The sequence below is a fragment of the Limulus polyphemus genome, unplaced genomic scaffold, assembly GCF_000517525.1.
Source record: "Limulus polyphemus unplaced genomic scaffold, Limulus_polyphemus-2.1.2 Scaffold369, whole genome shotgun sequence".
Lineage (NCBI taxonomy): Eukaryota > Metazoa > Arthropoda > Merostomata > Xiphosura > Limulidae > Limulus > Limulus polyphemus.
The window spans coordinates 97873-114933 of NW_013665979.1; the positions used below are offsets into that span (position 1 = coordinate 97873).

A 17061-nucleotide genomic window follows, 5' to 3' on the forward strand; every position below is an offset into this window, starting at 1 on the left:
ATCCAATTCTTGATCAAAATTAAACTACAAAAGGTATTCCATACTTCAGTACAAATCCATTAAACAACTTTAAAAGAGGGCTTACATTTTTTGTGGCTTGGTGTAGAATATGCTTCTTATCACTTTGTAAAACACTCCATTACTATAAGTAGATTATCTGTTTTTATAATTTTAAAGTAGCCATCAAACTAGGATATCAAGTGATGTTCCAACATTATAATTTGAATTTATGAAATGTTTAGGTTTCAGTTTCACAACATAATATTAAAAGTTTAGTACAAACCCAGTAAAATGTTTCACTAAACCTCTCCGGTAATCTCCAAAATAGAGTCCCATTGTAAGATTTTGCAGATGGAAGTAGCTTTCTTATAGTTATGGTACTAACTAAAATGTTATTACTTGTGGCCCCATTTCTCATAAAAGATGTCATCACACATTTTAAGTGAATTTCATTAGGCCAATATATACATGTTTATCTGTGGGATGTAGAAAACTAATGTATACAAATAAACAAACAATGTATATTTTTTCATAATAAACTGACTACTAGATTCCTCATCCCCAGCAGAAACAAATTTGGGTTTTTTTTATACCATTTAATTCATTACTCATGAACTGTAGATGAACTTTTTTTAAATTTTCTTTGGGCTATTTTAACCTAGAATTTTTTTGGCAAAACTTTTCAGACATCTAGTCACTATTACTGCTACTCAAAAGTAGATTAATTATATAGATTGGAACTGAAAAGTAACTTAAATATTGAATAGACCAATTCTATATACCTAAATGGCAAGAAGTACATTATGTCATAAATTCCATAAACCAATAACAAAGAAAAGTAAAGCTTATGATAATAGTGCACTGAATCATCAATAGAATGTCCTAGTTATCAACACATTTAGTTGTAATGTTTCACGAGGTTTTCACTTACTTGCTAGTCTTCACTCTAAAAAACATATGGTATCTCTTATTACATCAAAATCACAAACTTGATATTCTAAAAACTGAACTAAGTGACTAACAAACTCAATCAACAACTCACAACTTCCAAAGTCAGACTGAATGTACTTATGAACACACTCAACAATCACCATATATTCTATTCTAATTCAGGTTTTATATTGCTCTAACTATTCTCAAATTGCAGAAAATTCCAGACATTAGCTACTGGTTCATCATATGACTTCAAATCTTCCTGTATGTTAAAAACGTAGCTTACAATACTGCTCCTAGATTATTACATCCCTTGAAAAATCCTATTACACAAATAAAACAATGGTGCATTAAATTTGAATTTCCATAATTAACAATAAAGTAACTTGACAATTATCAACATTAATATTCATAAATATAAACACTGCCATCAGTAAATCCCAAATTAAATTTGTGAAAGAAAGTACAATACAAATTAAGAAAAGAAAGTTTCTTTAAATTTACTTTCCCTAAACTGAAATCACCAAAATGTTTTCCCAGTTTTCTTTTTCATGGCTTATGGTATACAAATAGGATGATTTTGTGTTCTTTATCATCACTAGCTGTTTAGTCAGTTAGAGGAGTTCTCTTCAGATAAATGGTGAAGAAAATCCACTGATGGATCTATCAATGTCGTACTTTATGTTTTATGCCTATTATCTTGCACACTTGTCCTTGTTGTCAGTGGAAGTTCATTCTCTGTTGGGTTGGTACAATTGCTTTGTAGTGCATGGGTATTTCCTAGTTATGGACTGTGAAAATATTTCAACTAAAAATGTAACCTTACATTTGTGTTCCCACATGTGTTTTCAATACACATTGTGTAGAAAAGCTTCCTATAGTAAGGGTAATTTATAATTTTCCTCTTGTTGAAACTTTATGGGCATTTGTTATTTGTATCAATCTATCATCTTTCTTCAACCCTGGAGGAAATTTCCTACCTTTCATTACCAGATATAGTCAATGAACATGCTGCGTGGTTTCCCATCAACAGCCTGTTCACTTGTGGACTGATTTCTTTAAATAATGGATTTATGTCAAATGGATTAAACAGTATTTTTATCTTCTGAATATTGTCTCTGGTTCAATACCAGTGGTTGATTCATCAGTCTCAGATGTAATATTCATGTTTTCCATACTAATAACAAATTTCTTTTTCTGTCATCTTAGACCTTTGCTTGCAGTTGATAGCTATAAGCCCTTTTATGTTGCAACTGAAAAATTTTCTGCCCTGTGGTTTACTTCTTCCATTCTGACTAAACATTTTAACTCTTCCAGACAGAGAACTCTTCTCTTCATCGCAGAAAATTTATGTTTTTACATTATCTGTATTGTTCTTTTAAGTGTTTATCTGCAATGTGAATTAATTCAAGTTCCATTGCCAACTGAACAGCTTAAAATATGTATTTAATTTTCTTTAGTCTAATTCACATATCCTTGTACACTAGTGTCTATGAATTGGTCAAATGCCAATGAATCTATTATTTCACATGAAGCATCTGTTTAACATAATTTAGCAAGCTATTCCAGAAGTCCAGCTAATGTCATTTCTCATTACACTGCTCCAAAACTTTAGAAACCTCCTTCTGACATAACACTTCAAGTTTGTTTGATAAGGCAGTCACTAATGCCTTGTAGTTGTCTTTTAACTGAAGCTTTAAAATATGCAGCATGAAGAATAGCTCACTGTTCAATTCTCCATCTATTAACTTTTGAAACTACTCCAAAATGTGCCATCTTTCGTGGTACCTTTCCATTATAGTCTGTTGGTTTTTTTGATTAACTGATGTTGCTCAAGCCTACTATATTCTGTACCTTGGTGAGGTAGTGGTGCAGCTGGAGTAGTCTAAGGAGGTACTGCAGTCATGGGTGGCACAGTTGTAGTGGTAGCAGGTGTAGAATAGATCAGTTCTTCCATTCCACATTTAATGGTGTTTCAGGAAGAAATTATTGAATTCATGTACACAAGTGTGGTTGATTTAATACTTGCACTTACAAATTCATTTTCTAAATTTTATCATGGCAATGATGTCCTTTTGTACTTCAGTGATTTTGTTATAATCCCACTGTACATACCTGTAGCTTTTTGTTTTTGATTTAAATATTTACATTTTTTCATCTTCAATCTGTAAGTTTTATCTTGTCCTCCATCAAGTTATTGTAATTTCTCTATAAATCTTGTTTTTTCCCCACTGTTCCATAATTTCCATTAAATTTTAAATCTTCCTTTTAGCATACGTCTCTTAAGAACACAGTCTGGAATGTATTTTTACCAACATAATTCCACTCCTGACACCAGTGTTGCAATGGTATCTTATGTTGGATGTTTTATTTTTTTTAGAGTTGGTAAAAAAAAGACAGGTGCAAAGCTAAGTCTATTTAAACATAAAAAGTTTTATAACTGATTAAAAGTTCTACTTTAATTAAAGTTCACATTAGATACCAATACAACAAACAATTTCAATTATTTGTTAATTTCTCAAGCTCTACAAAATGTACGAAATCTCATTTCATTAAGAAGATAGCCATTATAATCCAAAACTGAAATGACTAGCAAAATCAAATGATAAACCACTAGTTCAGAATCAATGTAACTTAAATACTTAAAAAAAATCAATAAGAATATTCTATTTTAGTCTATCTTGTGTTTTATACTGCTCAAACTTTGGGGAAAATTCCAATATAAAGCCAGTTCATCACATGACATCAAAATTCCTTCTAGCCAAAGAAGAATACTGTGTCTAATTTAAAAACAGACTATAAATTATTATTTAAAAGAAAAATAAAGTTTCTGCTTGAGGTACATAAATGTTTTTAACACATAAAAAAAATGAATATACTTTAAGCATTCACATAATTACAGTGGTGCACATAAGGAAAACTGATCAAAGGTACACATAGGGAGGGAACAATAATTACCTAGGTATTCACCTTTGTCATAGTAATGGAAAATTTTCTTGCTGACCACAATGAGAAATTTCACATTTGTTTTCTCTTATGAGATTAGTATTTTCCTATGTGAAGTGGTTCTCTACAATGCCTAGATTTTTTTTTCTATTCTTTTGGCCAGTTTCTTTGATATAGAATGAATTTGCCACATTAATCCTTAACTTATTGGTGCATATTTTGGTCAAAAAAGTATGTTCATATTAGAGGTATAAAACATTCCAAGGCTTTGAATAATAACTGTTCAGCAGCAACATTTTCCACAAAAACAGAACAGCTTTACCAAAAGTAATAATCTGCTTTAGATAAAGATCCATATTTTCATTTTTAAATTCAAGAACTGTTCACAAACAAATACTTTTGAGGTAATTTTTAGATATAGTAAACAGATATATTCATGGAGGTCAACTAAAGTTGAAAAGTCATAAAACTTTTATTTTGCAATAATAATAGACATATCCTTGGTTACTTATTTTTTTTCAAGGTACTAGAAAAAAAGCCTTTACTCAAACAAAAGACTATCTTGAATTTGTTTATTAAAAAAGAACAATAAAATGGTTTAGATTATATGACAAAAAAACATTTTCTTACCAAATTGTTGAATCTATTTCTACTAAAAGTTATTTATGGTCATATAAGTTGAAACAATAGATCCGCACATAAACTTCATTATTTCTATGATATTTCTTTTAATTTTATAGCTTTGAAATTTAAATATGATCTACAGTACTTCTAATGATTTATTGAGTTTCCTAAAATTGATTACCAAATGTTGTGATTCTTAATGCAAGACTATAAAAAAGCAAATTTTATTTAAAGAAACGTGCAATATTACAGTGCACCCTGACCTGTAAGGTTAGTAATATTCTACTGAACTTTTGAACACATCCACTGAATGAAATTTTAAAAAACAATGAGCATATAAGGTTCAAACAAAAACTTGTTGTATGAAGTTGAGTTGAAATGAAACTTCTGTCTTCACATTATTGCTCCTGTAAAAAATAGTTCTCAAATGCCCCCAAGTATGACACCCATTACTTGCAACTAGAGGGTTTATTAACTCTAAAGATCTTAGAAGAATAGATTCTTAACAAAACATTTGCTTTGGAAAACTTCTACAAAAGCCTTAAACTTCATTATCTGTTTTTTTCTTTTAGAAATATAAATTCTCCTTTAACAAGGCTTAAGCTTGGTACACACTTCCTTTCATTTTTGCAATAATAAATTGCAATATAAATACTCATATAGGAACTTCATTACTATCAGATTAGTACATAAAACAAAGACATAACCAAATCACAAATCTGAAACAGAAATAATTTTGTTATGGTTAAACTACATTATTACTTCCAAAGCCTGACACACCTGAATATTCATTACGTAGCTTGTTCCATAACAACCAATACACTGAAAATAAAATCCAAGTTTTAGTACCACAAGCTTTCAGAATTAGTACAGCCACTAAAAGACCACCATATATATATATATAGCAACTAGATGACATCCTCACTTTAACTCCTTTCCCCCTGTTGCTAATGTAAATTTCTCGTAGAATTCAACTTCTAGTTAAATTGGAGTGCAAAAAGTTCAATCAGTCATTAACTGTAAAAGTTCACCAACTTACTGAATGTATCTTAAAGTGAAAACATCTTTACAAATCTTTAAAATTTCTTGTTATTAACTTGTAGTAAAATATCTGATAGTAAGTTACATTCCCAAGTCAATTCAAAATATGGACAACCAAACAAAAATTAAGATGTCTTTCAACATAGGAAGTTCTATACATATCAGGTTCAGGTGTGTCATAAAGCTGTTTATAGCTGAAGTAGTACTATTGCTACCAATGCTGTAGATTGTCAATGTCAATTTTTTTTAATGAAGACTTGCAAAATGAAAATGAGAAACAATTATTAATTTTTCCAAAACATCCCTACTAAGGTACCCTAACAAGTTTACATTGTTTTATTGTTGACACATGGAGGTGCAATAAACACCTGCAGGAATGTCAGAGTAGGAAACCTACTTTGCCTGACAAACTAAACCCCCCCCCCCCACCCCACATGCACTTATGAAAAATGTTAAAAAAAAAGAAGAGGTATTCTTCTAAAATATGATTTAAATATCAGTTTACTTGTATATACATTATATTGCAAACACCCAACATTAGTCTGCAGTACTCTTATGTGCCTAACAGCAGCAATTTTCATCTGGTCTTCATAACCACTGTTCACTTTCTGTAAGCTAATCTTTAGATGAACTATGATCAGTTTGTAGCCAGGACATGACATCTAGCATTAGCTTGCTTTTTCCTTATTTAATATGTATACAGTATTAACAGAGAATAATCCTTTAATAGTTTAAATGAAAAACAAAAAAAAACTTGTTTATACAGTGACCAATATTATTCGTGAATATATGTTCTGACTAATTATATATCAAATCCTAATCAGCTCTGACAACCGGTTGGGTGCAGCCTGCCTCAAGGATAAAATTGCACCACCAAATTAAAAATTTTTAGAGAAAATAAAATTGTACTCATTTTCCAAACATTAAAAAATATATAATACTTAAGAGTTGATAGTTGTTCAATAAAACAAATACTGAATTTCATTAAAAAAAATGCAATTTGTGATTTGGATTGATTTCAGCTCCCTCCCTACAAAATTATTAGTGTTTAGGAATTCCACAAATTTTCCTGAGCATACTATGGTATTCGTAGAACCATAAAATGAAAGTCATTTAGTTTTGAATAAAATAGTGTTAATGCTTCCCCATTTCTCAATCTCTGTTCATAGTGTGATGTAATTGCCTAGATCTCAGTGAAAGGCAACTATTTTCTTCCCCATTTCTTTGAGCTGTAAAAGTAGTAATGCTTCAAGTGACGAAATCTTAGTTATGTGATATATTGCTGGAATTAAAGGTGTACAAATAGCTTCTGCTATAATTACAGTCCTGAATTTTTTAATGTTGGCTTTATTGTTTTATATACTTCATTTGAATAATTATCCTAAATATTTTTTTTGGAAGAAGATGAGATAGTCTTAGTTTAATCATTTTGATCTCAACTGGAACAAATTATGTTTCTCTGACAAGACTGCTGTGGTAGGCCTAGCTTGCATCAGGCTATATCAGTAAGTAACTGCTTGAATAGGTAAAGAATACCACTCAAAACAAATATTTAAACTTAAAAAAGTTGGCTTGCTGTTAATTTTCACATCCTAAAGAACATTATTTTTTAATTGTATGGCAGTTATTGTAAACATACTGAAACAGCAATTTTTTTTTTTATTTTTTTTTTTTTAAATCGAACTACAGATAAAAAGTATAATTTTATGAAATCAAACCTGTATATGAAGGTTGTAAAAGACAAAAATCAGTAATTAAAATCTTGAATAAAAGGTAAGAATTTTTGTTTCATAAATTTTTTTTATTATCAGTGAAATCTTTTTTGAAATTTCAAAGCTGTAAATTCATACAAATATTACATTAAAATAAGATTTTATTTGCAGAATTCATATATTCTGAAGAAAGTAGTTTTCCAAACTATTTCATCCAATAGTTTTATTTTAACAATGCAATTTTTAAACCACATAATACATGCACTGAATTGATACTTCTGGGTCCCAGAGATAGAAAAAAAAAATTAGTAATTTAGCTCTTTAAAGAAATTATACTCTTAACACACACACATTTCACTCTAAACAATATAGACATAGACCTGATATCTGACTATAAGCAGTAACTCAACCAGCAGGGATCAAAATATTACATTCCCACATTCCAGAGGAATTTCATATTTTTAGTTGGCTTACCTGATCAGGAATAAATGGACCATCCATATTCTTTTAATTATGACCAATAAAAGTGAACATACTGCACCAATTAAATTAAAAGAAAAAAAACAATTCATGAGGAAATATAATTATTTCATTACTTCTATCCCTGACCAGTAGAAGCAGTAGTCATTTCACAAAAAAATCTCCAATGGCACTTTTTACAAGGTAAGCAGCGAGTTCCAGTAATAAAAGCATTTATTACTGGTAAAACAACCAATCTCAGTACATATTCCTCTTAGTGTCAAAGACATGATTAATAGGTTGTTAAAAATTGTAATATACATTAATTTAAAGACAATAACAACAAGGGACCCATTTATCCGATCCACTAAACTAAATTTAAAACTAAAACAATCAAAGCCAGCCATTATCATTCAAATGTTTATCAAGCCTTCATTTAACTTATGGGAGTAACTACACCCACCACATCCTAAGTCAATCCATTTCAAAGGCCAACCACCTGTTAAAAAATGATCTTAACTAAAAATGACTCCTACCCTGACAACATTTGTATTTGTTGTCCCTAGTCCTACCATTCTCACAGTTAAAGACGAAAAAAAGATGATGCATCAACACCACCTTTACAATCTTTGAAAAACCTCAAACTTGAACTCTTTTTAAGAACTCTTAACCTATCCTCATATGACAGCTTTGCCATCCCATGCATCATCCTTGTAGCTCTCCTCTAAACCTCTTCCAATAATTCAATATCCATTCCAAGGTAAGGAGTCCAAGACTAAAGATAGTACTCCAAATGTGGTCTAACCATTGACCTATACAATGACATTATAGCCTCTTCAGACATATTCAGTATTTCTGTAGATACTACATAATATCCTATTTACCATGCCACAAGCAACAATACAATGTTTGGATGGCTTAAAAAACTGATAAATCAGAACACCAAGATTCTTTTCTTCAATGACACTATTAAGGTTATTTTCATCAACATTATACTTATAATTCAAATTATGATATCCAATATGCATTACCTTGCACTTATTATACTTAAAATCCATGTGTCACTCATTCATCCAACTAACCAAATCCTTTTATAAGACAACATCCTCCTTACAGCCAGCAAGACTCTAAAACCTTACTATAAGCAAATTTATATAATTTATTGAACATTACTTCATCTATGTCACTAACGTAAATCAGAGAGCAAAGGTCCCAACACTAAGCCCTGAGGTACCCCACTTGTGACATTAGTTTTACTGAAATCATATACAATGACCATGTTTTATTCTATCCAATAAGCCAATATATCCCAAAAACAGAGATAATTTTTAACAAGCCTTATATTTGGCATCTTTTCAAGTGCTTTTTGAAAATCCAGATACACCAAATGTACACCTATTCCCTCATCTATAAAAGCAATAACCTCTTCAAAGAATGTCAAAAGGTTAGTAAGGCAAGATTTTGCCTTAGTAAAACCATGCTGACTATCCAGCAAGATTTTAAACTTTATGTGACTTTGTAAAGCATCTTTTATCAGACTTAACACTTTAAGAATAATAGGCATATAATTACCTAGATAGTTTTCATCACCTCCCTTGAAAAGAGAAGTAAATTCAGCCAACTTCGAATCTTCTGGTATTTGCCCACTGTTCAAAGACACATCTACTTCAAAACCTTTAAGGAAATATTACATAGCCCAGGAGCTTTATCATTCCTTAAACTTCCCAGCTTTTTTCATATCAAGTTCAGAATTAATATGATCATCATGTTCAATCATGTTTACATCTATCAATTGTTCAGGATGCATCTTTTTTCAAACTTAGTGATATAATGTCTTTCATAAGGTTTCATCTTATTTAAGTAACAAAATTAGTATCTCTTTTATCAACAATTCCTATGAAAACTTAGTGTTTAAGAAAAACAAAAATTATCTTTATAAGTGTGTCCCTCATCTATAATTAGACTTAAAATTAGTCTAAGAGATTGTGAGAACTTTACATCTAGCACATCTTTCCATGTAAAACAGCATCAAAAATGATGAGGCAAGTACTACCACCCCCCACCCTATACTATACCCTAACCAATGTTTCGTAGCTAACTGAAATAAATAATTTTGCAAAATCAAGCTTGACCAACAAAGTCAGAAAAGTGCAATCGAGGCAGTCAATCATTGGTAAATTCCTTTGTGAGCCAATCAAAATTAAGATCATTCATGAAATGAATTCTTGGCATATTCATAGAACAATTATTGGTAAAAGTCAGACAGATTAACAACTTCTAATATATAGAAAAACCAATATATTTTGGTAGCACTATGTTCCAACAATGGATTTTATGTCATGCTGCTTAACAAAAGTAGAACCTAATATTGTTGTTAGTCTATGTACTGAAAGTATAAAATGAAATGTATAGACAATAAAACTGAAAAATATTTGTTGAGTTCTTAATTTAGTCTGTTGATTATAGAGATTTGTTTTTTTTTTTATTAAAAACATTGGTGAGATAACAGAAACTAACTTACTTCAGAAATGATTTAAGTTTAAAAATGAATCGATATTTTTACTTTCATAATAAATTATGCACTTCACTCTAGGATAGGTGATTCCATACTACGTCTTTACTTTAGGCTTATTATATCAACAATCAATACAATTAAGGTTTCATGACACCACCCCTCCCTCACAGTTCCCTTGCACCCGTCAATAAAATTGTAATGGGCACACAGTATTCAAACTATTCTATATGGATAAATGAATTTTGGCTTTTAGGACTCCTCCCATTTCAAAAAATCAAGCATGGCATGACACACACTGGATTTTATATAGGTTAGTTTACTTTAGCCCATGATTAGTGTGTTTATTTTATCATTCCTTGCTAAACTGAGATATTATACTCTGTTGTAAATTTATCTTCTACTAAATAGCCAGATGAGTAATAAAACATATTGCTATATGTGCTGTTTTTGTAAACACCATGAAATAATGTTACACAGCTCATACACTCTTATAAGGCCAGAGAAATTGTTGAATGATGCATTTCAGTTAACTTGTTACACTAAACTATATAAACTAGTCCAAATGTTTAAAAAAGGATCACGCTGTCTAACTGATGGTCTAACTTTAAAGCAGACCCAAATAAATCAAGAACTTCCCTAAAGACTTTCTCAAACTTTTTAATGGAGTCCTCATGTTCAAACTTCTCTAATATCTTTAAACTTAAGTCACATTTCAGTGACTAGGGAAGTATTACATATCTATGGCATCAAAAACACTGACGAGGGGCATTCATAACATTCATTCAAGCTTTATGCACTATAAACAAATGAGAAGAGAGCTCAAATTATATCATATTAGGCTCCTCAGATTTAGAAAAGGCTGTTATTTAATGCAAGCTTTTACAGTGTTTTCTGTAACAAGGTTTTGTCTTGCATAAACTACTAATGACAGGAGTGATGGGCATCACTAAATAACTTTTGAAATAACAGAAAAATCACCTTATGAAATCAAATTCAATACGTAGATACTAGAAGGGCATATTCTGGTAAATTAAACTTATTATGGCAGGCAGAGAAACAGTAGCACATATATATAAATTGATAATCATTAAAAACTTTTAATATTTTATTTCAACAGTGCATTAGTGATCACATTTAGCTATTGCAGAAACTGACATTTATTTGTGACTTAGGATCTGATCTTTCAAAATAGCATCAGGTCAGACTAAGTAACAATTTTTGTTAAAAATATTCTTGTCAAAATCAATTTATATCTGAAATATATTTACTTTTCAATAAACAACAAGCTCCTTTATTTACGAACGCAATAAGCTTAAACATTAGTATAATTTCATGATCAATGCATGGTTGCTTTGAGCATGTGTATAAACAGCTCATAATAAGAGATCAGCAAGTATTAAACTCAGTGAACAATACATTCAATACTGAATGTCCCCTAGTCCTATCATTCTCACAATTAAGTATGAAAAAAGACAATGCATCAACAATATCAATTTCCTCAACAATGCATGGACAAAAAAGCTAGCATGCTATTGTCACATAAGGACAGTTAAAAGATGTTAACTCACAAATAAAATCAGAGGAAAAAGATTTTGGTGTTTATATTCATGATTCATTAACCCTATGTGAAACATTGCCAGATTATTTTTCTTTCTTGTTAATAGAAACCACTTGACAATGTTTGAATAATAATCACACATTAAATGTCAGGCACATGTAAAATTTGATCTTTCGATTGGTATAACTGCCCATTACTTTAAACAAAAGTTGTTTTAAAACAAAACAGACCAATAAGTTATACATAGCAGCTCCTTCTGAGCATTAGAACAATCCATTATGAAGTGCATTAGGGTACGTTTAGTGTCTGCAATGCTTCAACAAAATGTATTTAATGCTTACTATAAAATATAGAAGAGAAACATTATGACAGAATAAGTACAAAATATACAAAACACATTATAACTAACACCCCCCCAACCTTCCAAAGGTACAAATTTAATTAATGTTTTTCAAAATAAAAGTAACTGATAAGACACTACTGTAACTTTATTATAGATGAAAATCCAAATTTCTGATTGAACTGTGTTACTTTATTTCTTTTTGCTGTTTATTATGTTTAATTATTTAATCTTATCAAAGGGAACATTCATTTTGTAATCAATGTAATCGATGCTCATTAGTAATTGACTACATCAATTAATTTCCCAGCTATAACATTGGGTGATTAGTGGCATATGCTAACCAATTAATAGATAGGTTCATCAATTGAGTAGTGCAAGCCCAATACACACACATATCCTCATACAAGCAGGAAGAGTATGTACTACCTTCATAACCTGTTCAACCACTGTGTTATTCTATCATGGTATTGCTCTGTTTACAGAAAAAAAAAAACTTGCAAAATATTTTGCAACATTTTGTTTGTTTTTTAAAGAAACTCCGGTCACTTCCTACATGGCAAATGAATAGCTAATGTTTACTAAATACTACTACCGTTATGTTTGATTTTAAAATATGTAATAATAATAATAATAATAAGTAGTGAGAACATGTGCTATTGCTGATAAGAATGATAATTTCATATAAAATATATCAAGACTGCAATTAGAAATAATTAAGTCTCCAGATAGCCAATTTATTTAATATATTTGTTTCAATAGGATAAACATTACAATAACATTCAACAAAGATTTGAGTCATGAGAATATAATTTTGCAGTTGCCTACCATACTCACAGAATATTTTATTTGGTGAACATAAAAAAACAAAGAAAACACCTCATGGTTACAACCATTGCAACTCAATAAAACCATAGTATATCTAGTGTGGTTGGAATACTATTATTAAACACTACTCTAATTCTTGAAAATCCTTAAGGGCTTAGATAAAGAAAACAGTGTAAAAATATAATAAGCCTAGTACTAATGCCTCATGACAAGTATAATTAATTATAATAATGCTTCTCCAGCTTGGAAAAGGTGTTAACATCATAGAAACCATATGAACAACTTTTGCTATTTTCACGAAATGCATTGGACACATTCAAAATGTTGAGTTTGGTACTCTGTGGAAAATGAGTTTCAAACAATAATAAACGTGAACTAAAGTATTTAGGGTATGGAAATTTGGAGGTATTTTTTTCACAGTGTGTGTGTGTGAGGAATTAATACTGTGGAGAGTAAGAAAGATGTGGGTATAATGATAAAGCTTTCAAGCCTCATGCTGAATATTTGAAAAAAAAAAAAAAACTTTGGTAAAATCTCATTTGAAATATTTTATATTGTATTCAGTTATGGTTCTTTTATTACAAAAAATATGTTGATGTGCTTAAAATAGGTTTGAGACAGGCTACCGAAATGATCCTTGATTTCAAACATTTAAGCTATGAAGGTATATTTAAATATTAAATCTTGTTTTCTATGAAACATAGAAATACAGTGCAGAGGGGATCTAATACAATTGTTTAAAAGATGTTAGGAAACTGGATAAAGAAACAAAATAATGTTTATTGGAGTGTAGGAAAGATAAGGTTGGCAGTGAAATCATTATTACAAAAAGCAACTATAAGCTATGGTAGGCCAGGTGTAGGATCGTTATTAGGCTAAACATTTTCTTTGTCAGAGTTGTTAATTCACAGAATGGTTTGCCAAACTGTGTAGTGTGTGCTGGTATTTTGAACATTTCAAAGTTTTTGTTAAATAACCTCATTAATGTGAAAAGTTATGTTTAGGTTGGGCCAGTTTCTTTGGCTAAATGGTATTCTGTCATAACATTTTTTTAGTGTATTTATATTCTTAACTGAACATGCACAGAGTCAGTCCAGTGACTGTAATTCTAAATTTGCAAAGTTTATCTTCATGAAATCTGGCATGCCTTTAGCCAAAAGCAGAGATCTGTTGTACACAAAAAAATTAGGTGTTACTAAAACATTTATACTCAAGATGTCTATGAAATCATGACAGCAGTCTGATTCAGACTTAGACAAATCAAAATGTAAGGTGATAGTCATGTGAACAATACTTTCATCCATTGTACAGTATGCATTATTGCACTTACATAGTAACCTCTATGACACCCTAAATGTATGTCTGAAGTGTTTTCCTTCAGTATCCTTGTGTATTGTATCTGGTATTTTCTCTACCTCAAAATGAACTGTTTCAAAATCAGCAATTTAGGGTAACATGACACATTGATAACCCTGGCATCAAATGCACGATACCAAGTTCAGTGTCTTTCCATACTAGGATGGATTATGCACATTTTGACCACCACCCATGTACATGGGGTTAAATAAGTACAACTCAAAACCAAATGCATAACTGGTATACTTTTAATGTATAATACAAACTACTAAAATACAACAAAATGTGAAAGTGTTTGTTAAGATGTGTTCAACAAACTGTGAGGTATTACTACTTCTACTACTAATAGTAATGCTGTTGATATTAACCATACATGTTTGTTTTATTGAATCAGTATCACCAAAATTAAAAATAATGCACACAGTATTGGGTTTTAAGTAAATGGCAGTAAAATGGAGCAAATGATACAATACTGAACACATTTTGGAAGAGAGGGGTTGGAGTTAACATATCAACTTATAAAAATTAACGCTTAACACAGTTGCAGGGGAAATGTATCATAAATAAATATATTACTATTATTAGGCTATTCAATTTTAATTTCTACTTCTAAAATTTTAGACATCAAACATTTATAATTTTAATATTTTCTCTTAAGTGTTAAGTATAAATACAAAAATATTGTTCAGAAAATATGGCAATAACACTTGCACCAAGTCATAGCTTAAATAATATAATACTAATAGCCATATTCCAGGTAACTTAATATAGTTATGAACTTGTGTCATTAAATTTACAATATAAGTTACTACATTATTAACGTCACGTTCGGCTCCTGAATAGAAACTGAACGGTTACAATATTTTGTCAAATAAATAATCAGATTAATCATTAAGTGACACTAACACTGGATAAAAGTTTTAGCTAACACGATAAAATTAAAAATGCTGTATTCATCATCCAGTCTTAGGCCTACTAGTATTAGTACGCGTACTGAATACTGTTAAATTGTGCTACATTAGCCTAAACTATATTTATACTTATAGTTCTACTTGTAGTTGAAGTTCTACCAGTACCATTACTAAACATTAGTGCAGTAACTAAAACTAGTATAACTAAAATGTAGTAATCTCAGCTTTTTACAAAAAAAACTTTCAAACATACCCCAAAATATGGTCCACGTAGTATAATTCTCTAAGTAGGGAATATATTTAAAATACCTTTAATGTATTCTTAGTTCTTTACTTTATAAAACTTAGACTTCTTTTGAAGTTAATAATGCAAAGACAGCGCGTTCCAGTTACTTCGAAAATGCTACCATCCAACCTATCTGACGTAACCGTTCACGCAGTGTTGAGTGTGATTCCGCTTTAAAAACCACAAAGCATCCTGGTGTCTACTATCAGAAGTTGACGATATATTTCACCAGGTGGCATTCAAGAACTACTCTAATAATGAATAAATACTTGCATAACCTTTATTTTCTTTATAATACACAAAACATTTATATTAAGTGAAGAATAAACAAACATTTACGAAATATTATTATCATTGTTAATATTACGTTTGTGAGGATTATTTTGCATTGTTAGCTTAGTAACTGAATTTAGGTCTAACCTAAGTCTCATAAGATGGCCTAACTTGTTAAAAACATTATTGAGTTTCTGGACAAAAATATTGTTACTAATGGAGGTAATTAACTGAAAATTTGATAATTTCAATACATTTCAATCATTATAGGTTTTTAGTCTTCTTATGTGTTGGTTTATAAGAATATGTAACTGTTGTCAATTTATTTTACATTATTGAATTTGTTGATTTACACATTAATATTTAGTTCTGACCTACATAGCTTACTTTTCATCACTTACTTATATTTTATAAATTTTGAAAAATAATTACAAATAAGAATGGAGATAACAACTGGCTGATCAAAAATAAACACACAAACTGTAGAAAAAATATGTTTATACAGAGGGTTGAGTGCGTTATATTAAAACAATTTTGAACATGCAAATCAACAAGTCACGTGACTATTACAGCCACTATAAAGTCGCGGTATACCTGAATGTATCATATTGTTGCGTCAGCAAGGTCACGTGACTAGTGTCACGCCACGTTTCTGGGACTATCTTGTTCCTTCGTGAATGCCCTAGCATTTACTAGATATATGTTTGTCTGGTATATATATAAGACGCTCACAACGTAACAACAATGTGTGTAGGTAATGAGTAATTGAACTGCAGTCAGAGAGAGACGCATTGTTGAAGTCGAGCTCGTGAGACGTGAATTATAGTTTGTTATAGCGCGATTGTTGAAGTTGAGTGTATCGTAAAGTTGTATTCGGAAAGAATAAACTAGTTTTATTTAAGAAAGGACTTGTGTCGCTAAAGTTTCGTCGGAACGAAGTTACGGAAAATTAATTAACAAACGGAAACGTAACAATATTAACTGCGGAGCCTATGGGGCAAATTATGCTATAGTTTCACCACTTTTGATATATAACTTCAAAAAGGAAATTTTCATATTAACATTCGATACATATTTTTTGAAACCGTTAAATTCAAGGCTTACGATAACCCGACTGATGAGTAAACGATAACAACGTATTAATGGCTGACAATGTTAGGCGACAGATGAACTCCTGTATCGGTTAAAATATATTAGGACTAATGAAACTATTGTTGCGTCAGCGAAGTCACATGACTAGTGTCACGCCACGTTTCTAGAACTATCCTGTACCTTGACG

General features: G+C 30.5%; 1 protein-coding gene across 2 annotated transcripts in view; it reads right to left on the reverse strand.

Moving 5' to 3' along the window:
* Positions 1-15670, reverse strand: part of LOC106457752 (CDC42 small effector protein 2-like) — a 91955-nt gene extending 76285 nt beyond the window's left edge. For both annotated transcript variants that reach the window (XR_002610245.1, XM_013917198.2), the window contains exon 1: positions 15477-15670. The gene's annotated coding sequence lies outside the window, so the exon portion shown is untranslated. The remainder of the gene's footprint in view (positions 1-15476) is intronic.
* Between the last annotated feature and the right edge of the window lie 1391 nt (positions 15671-17061).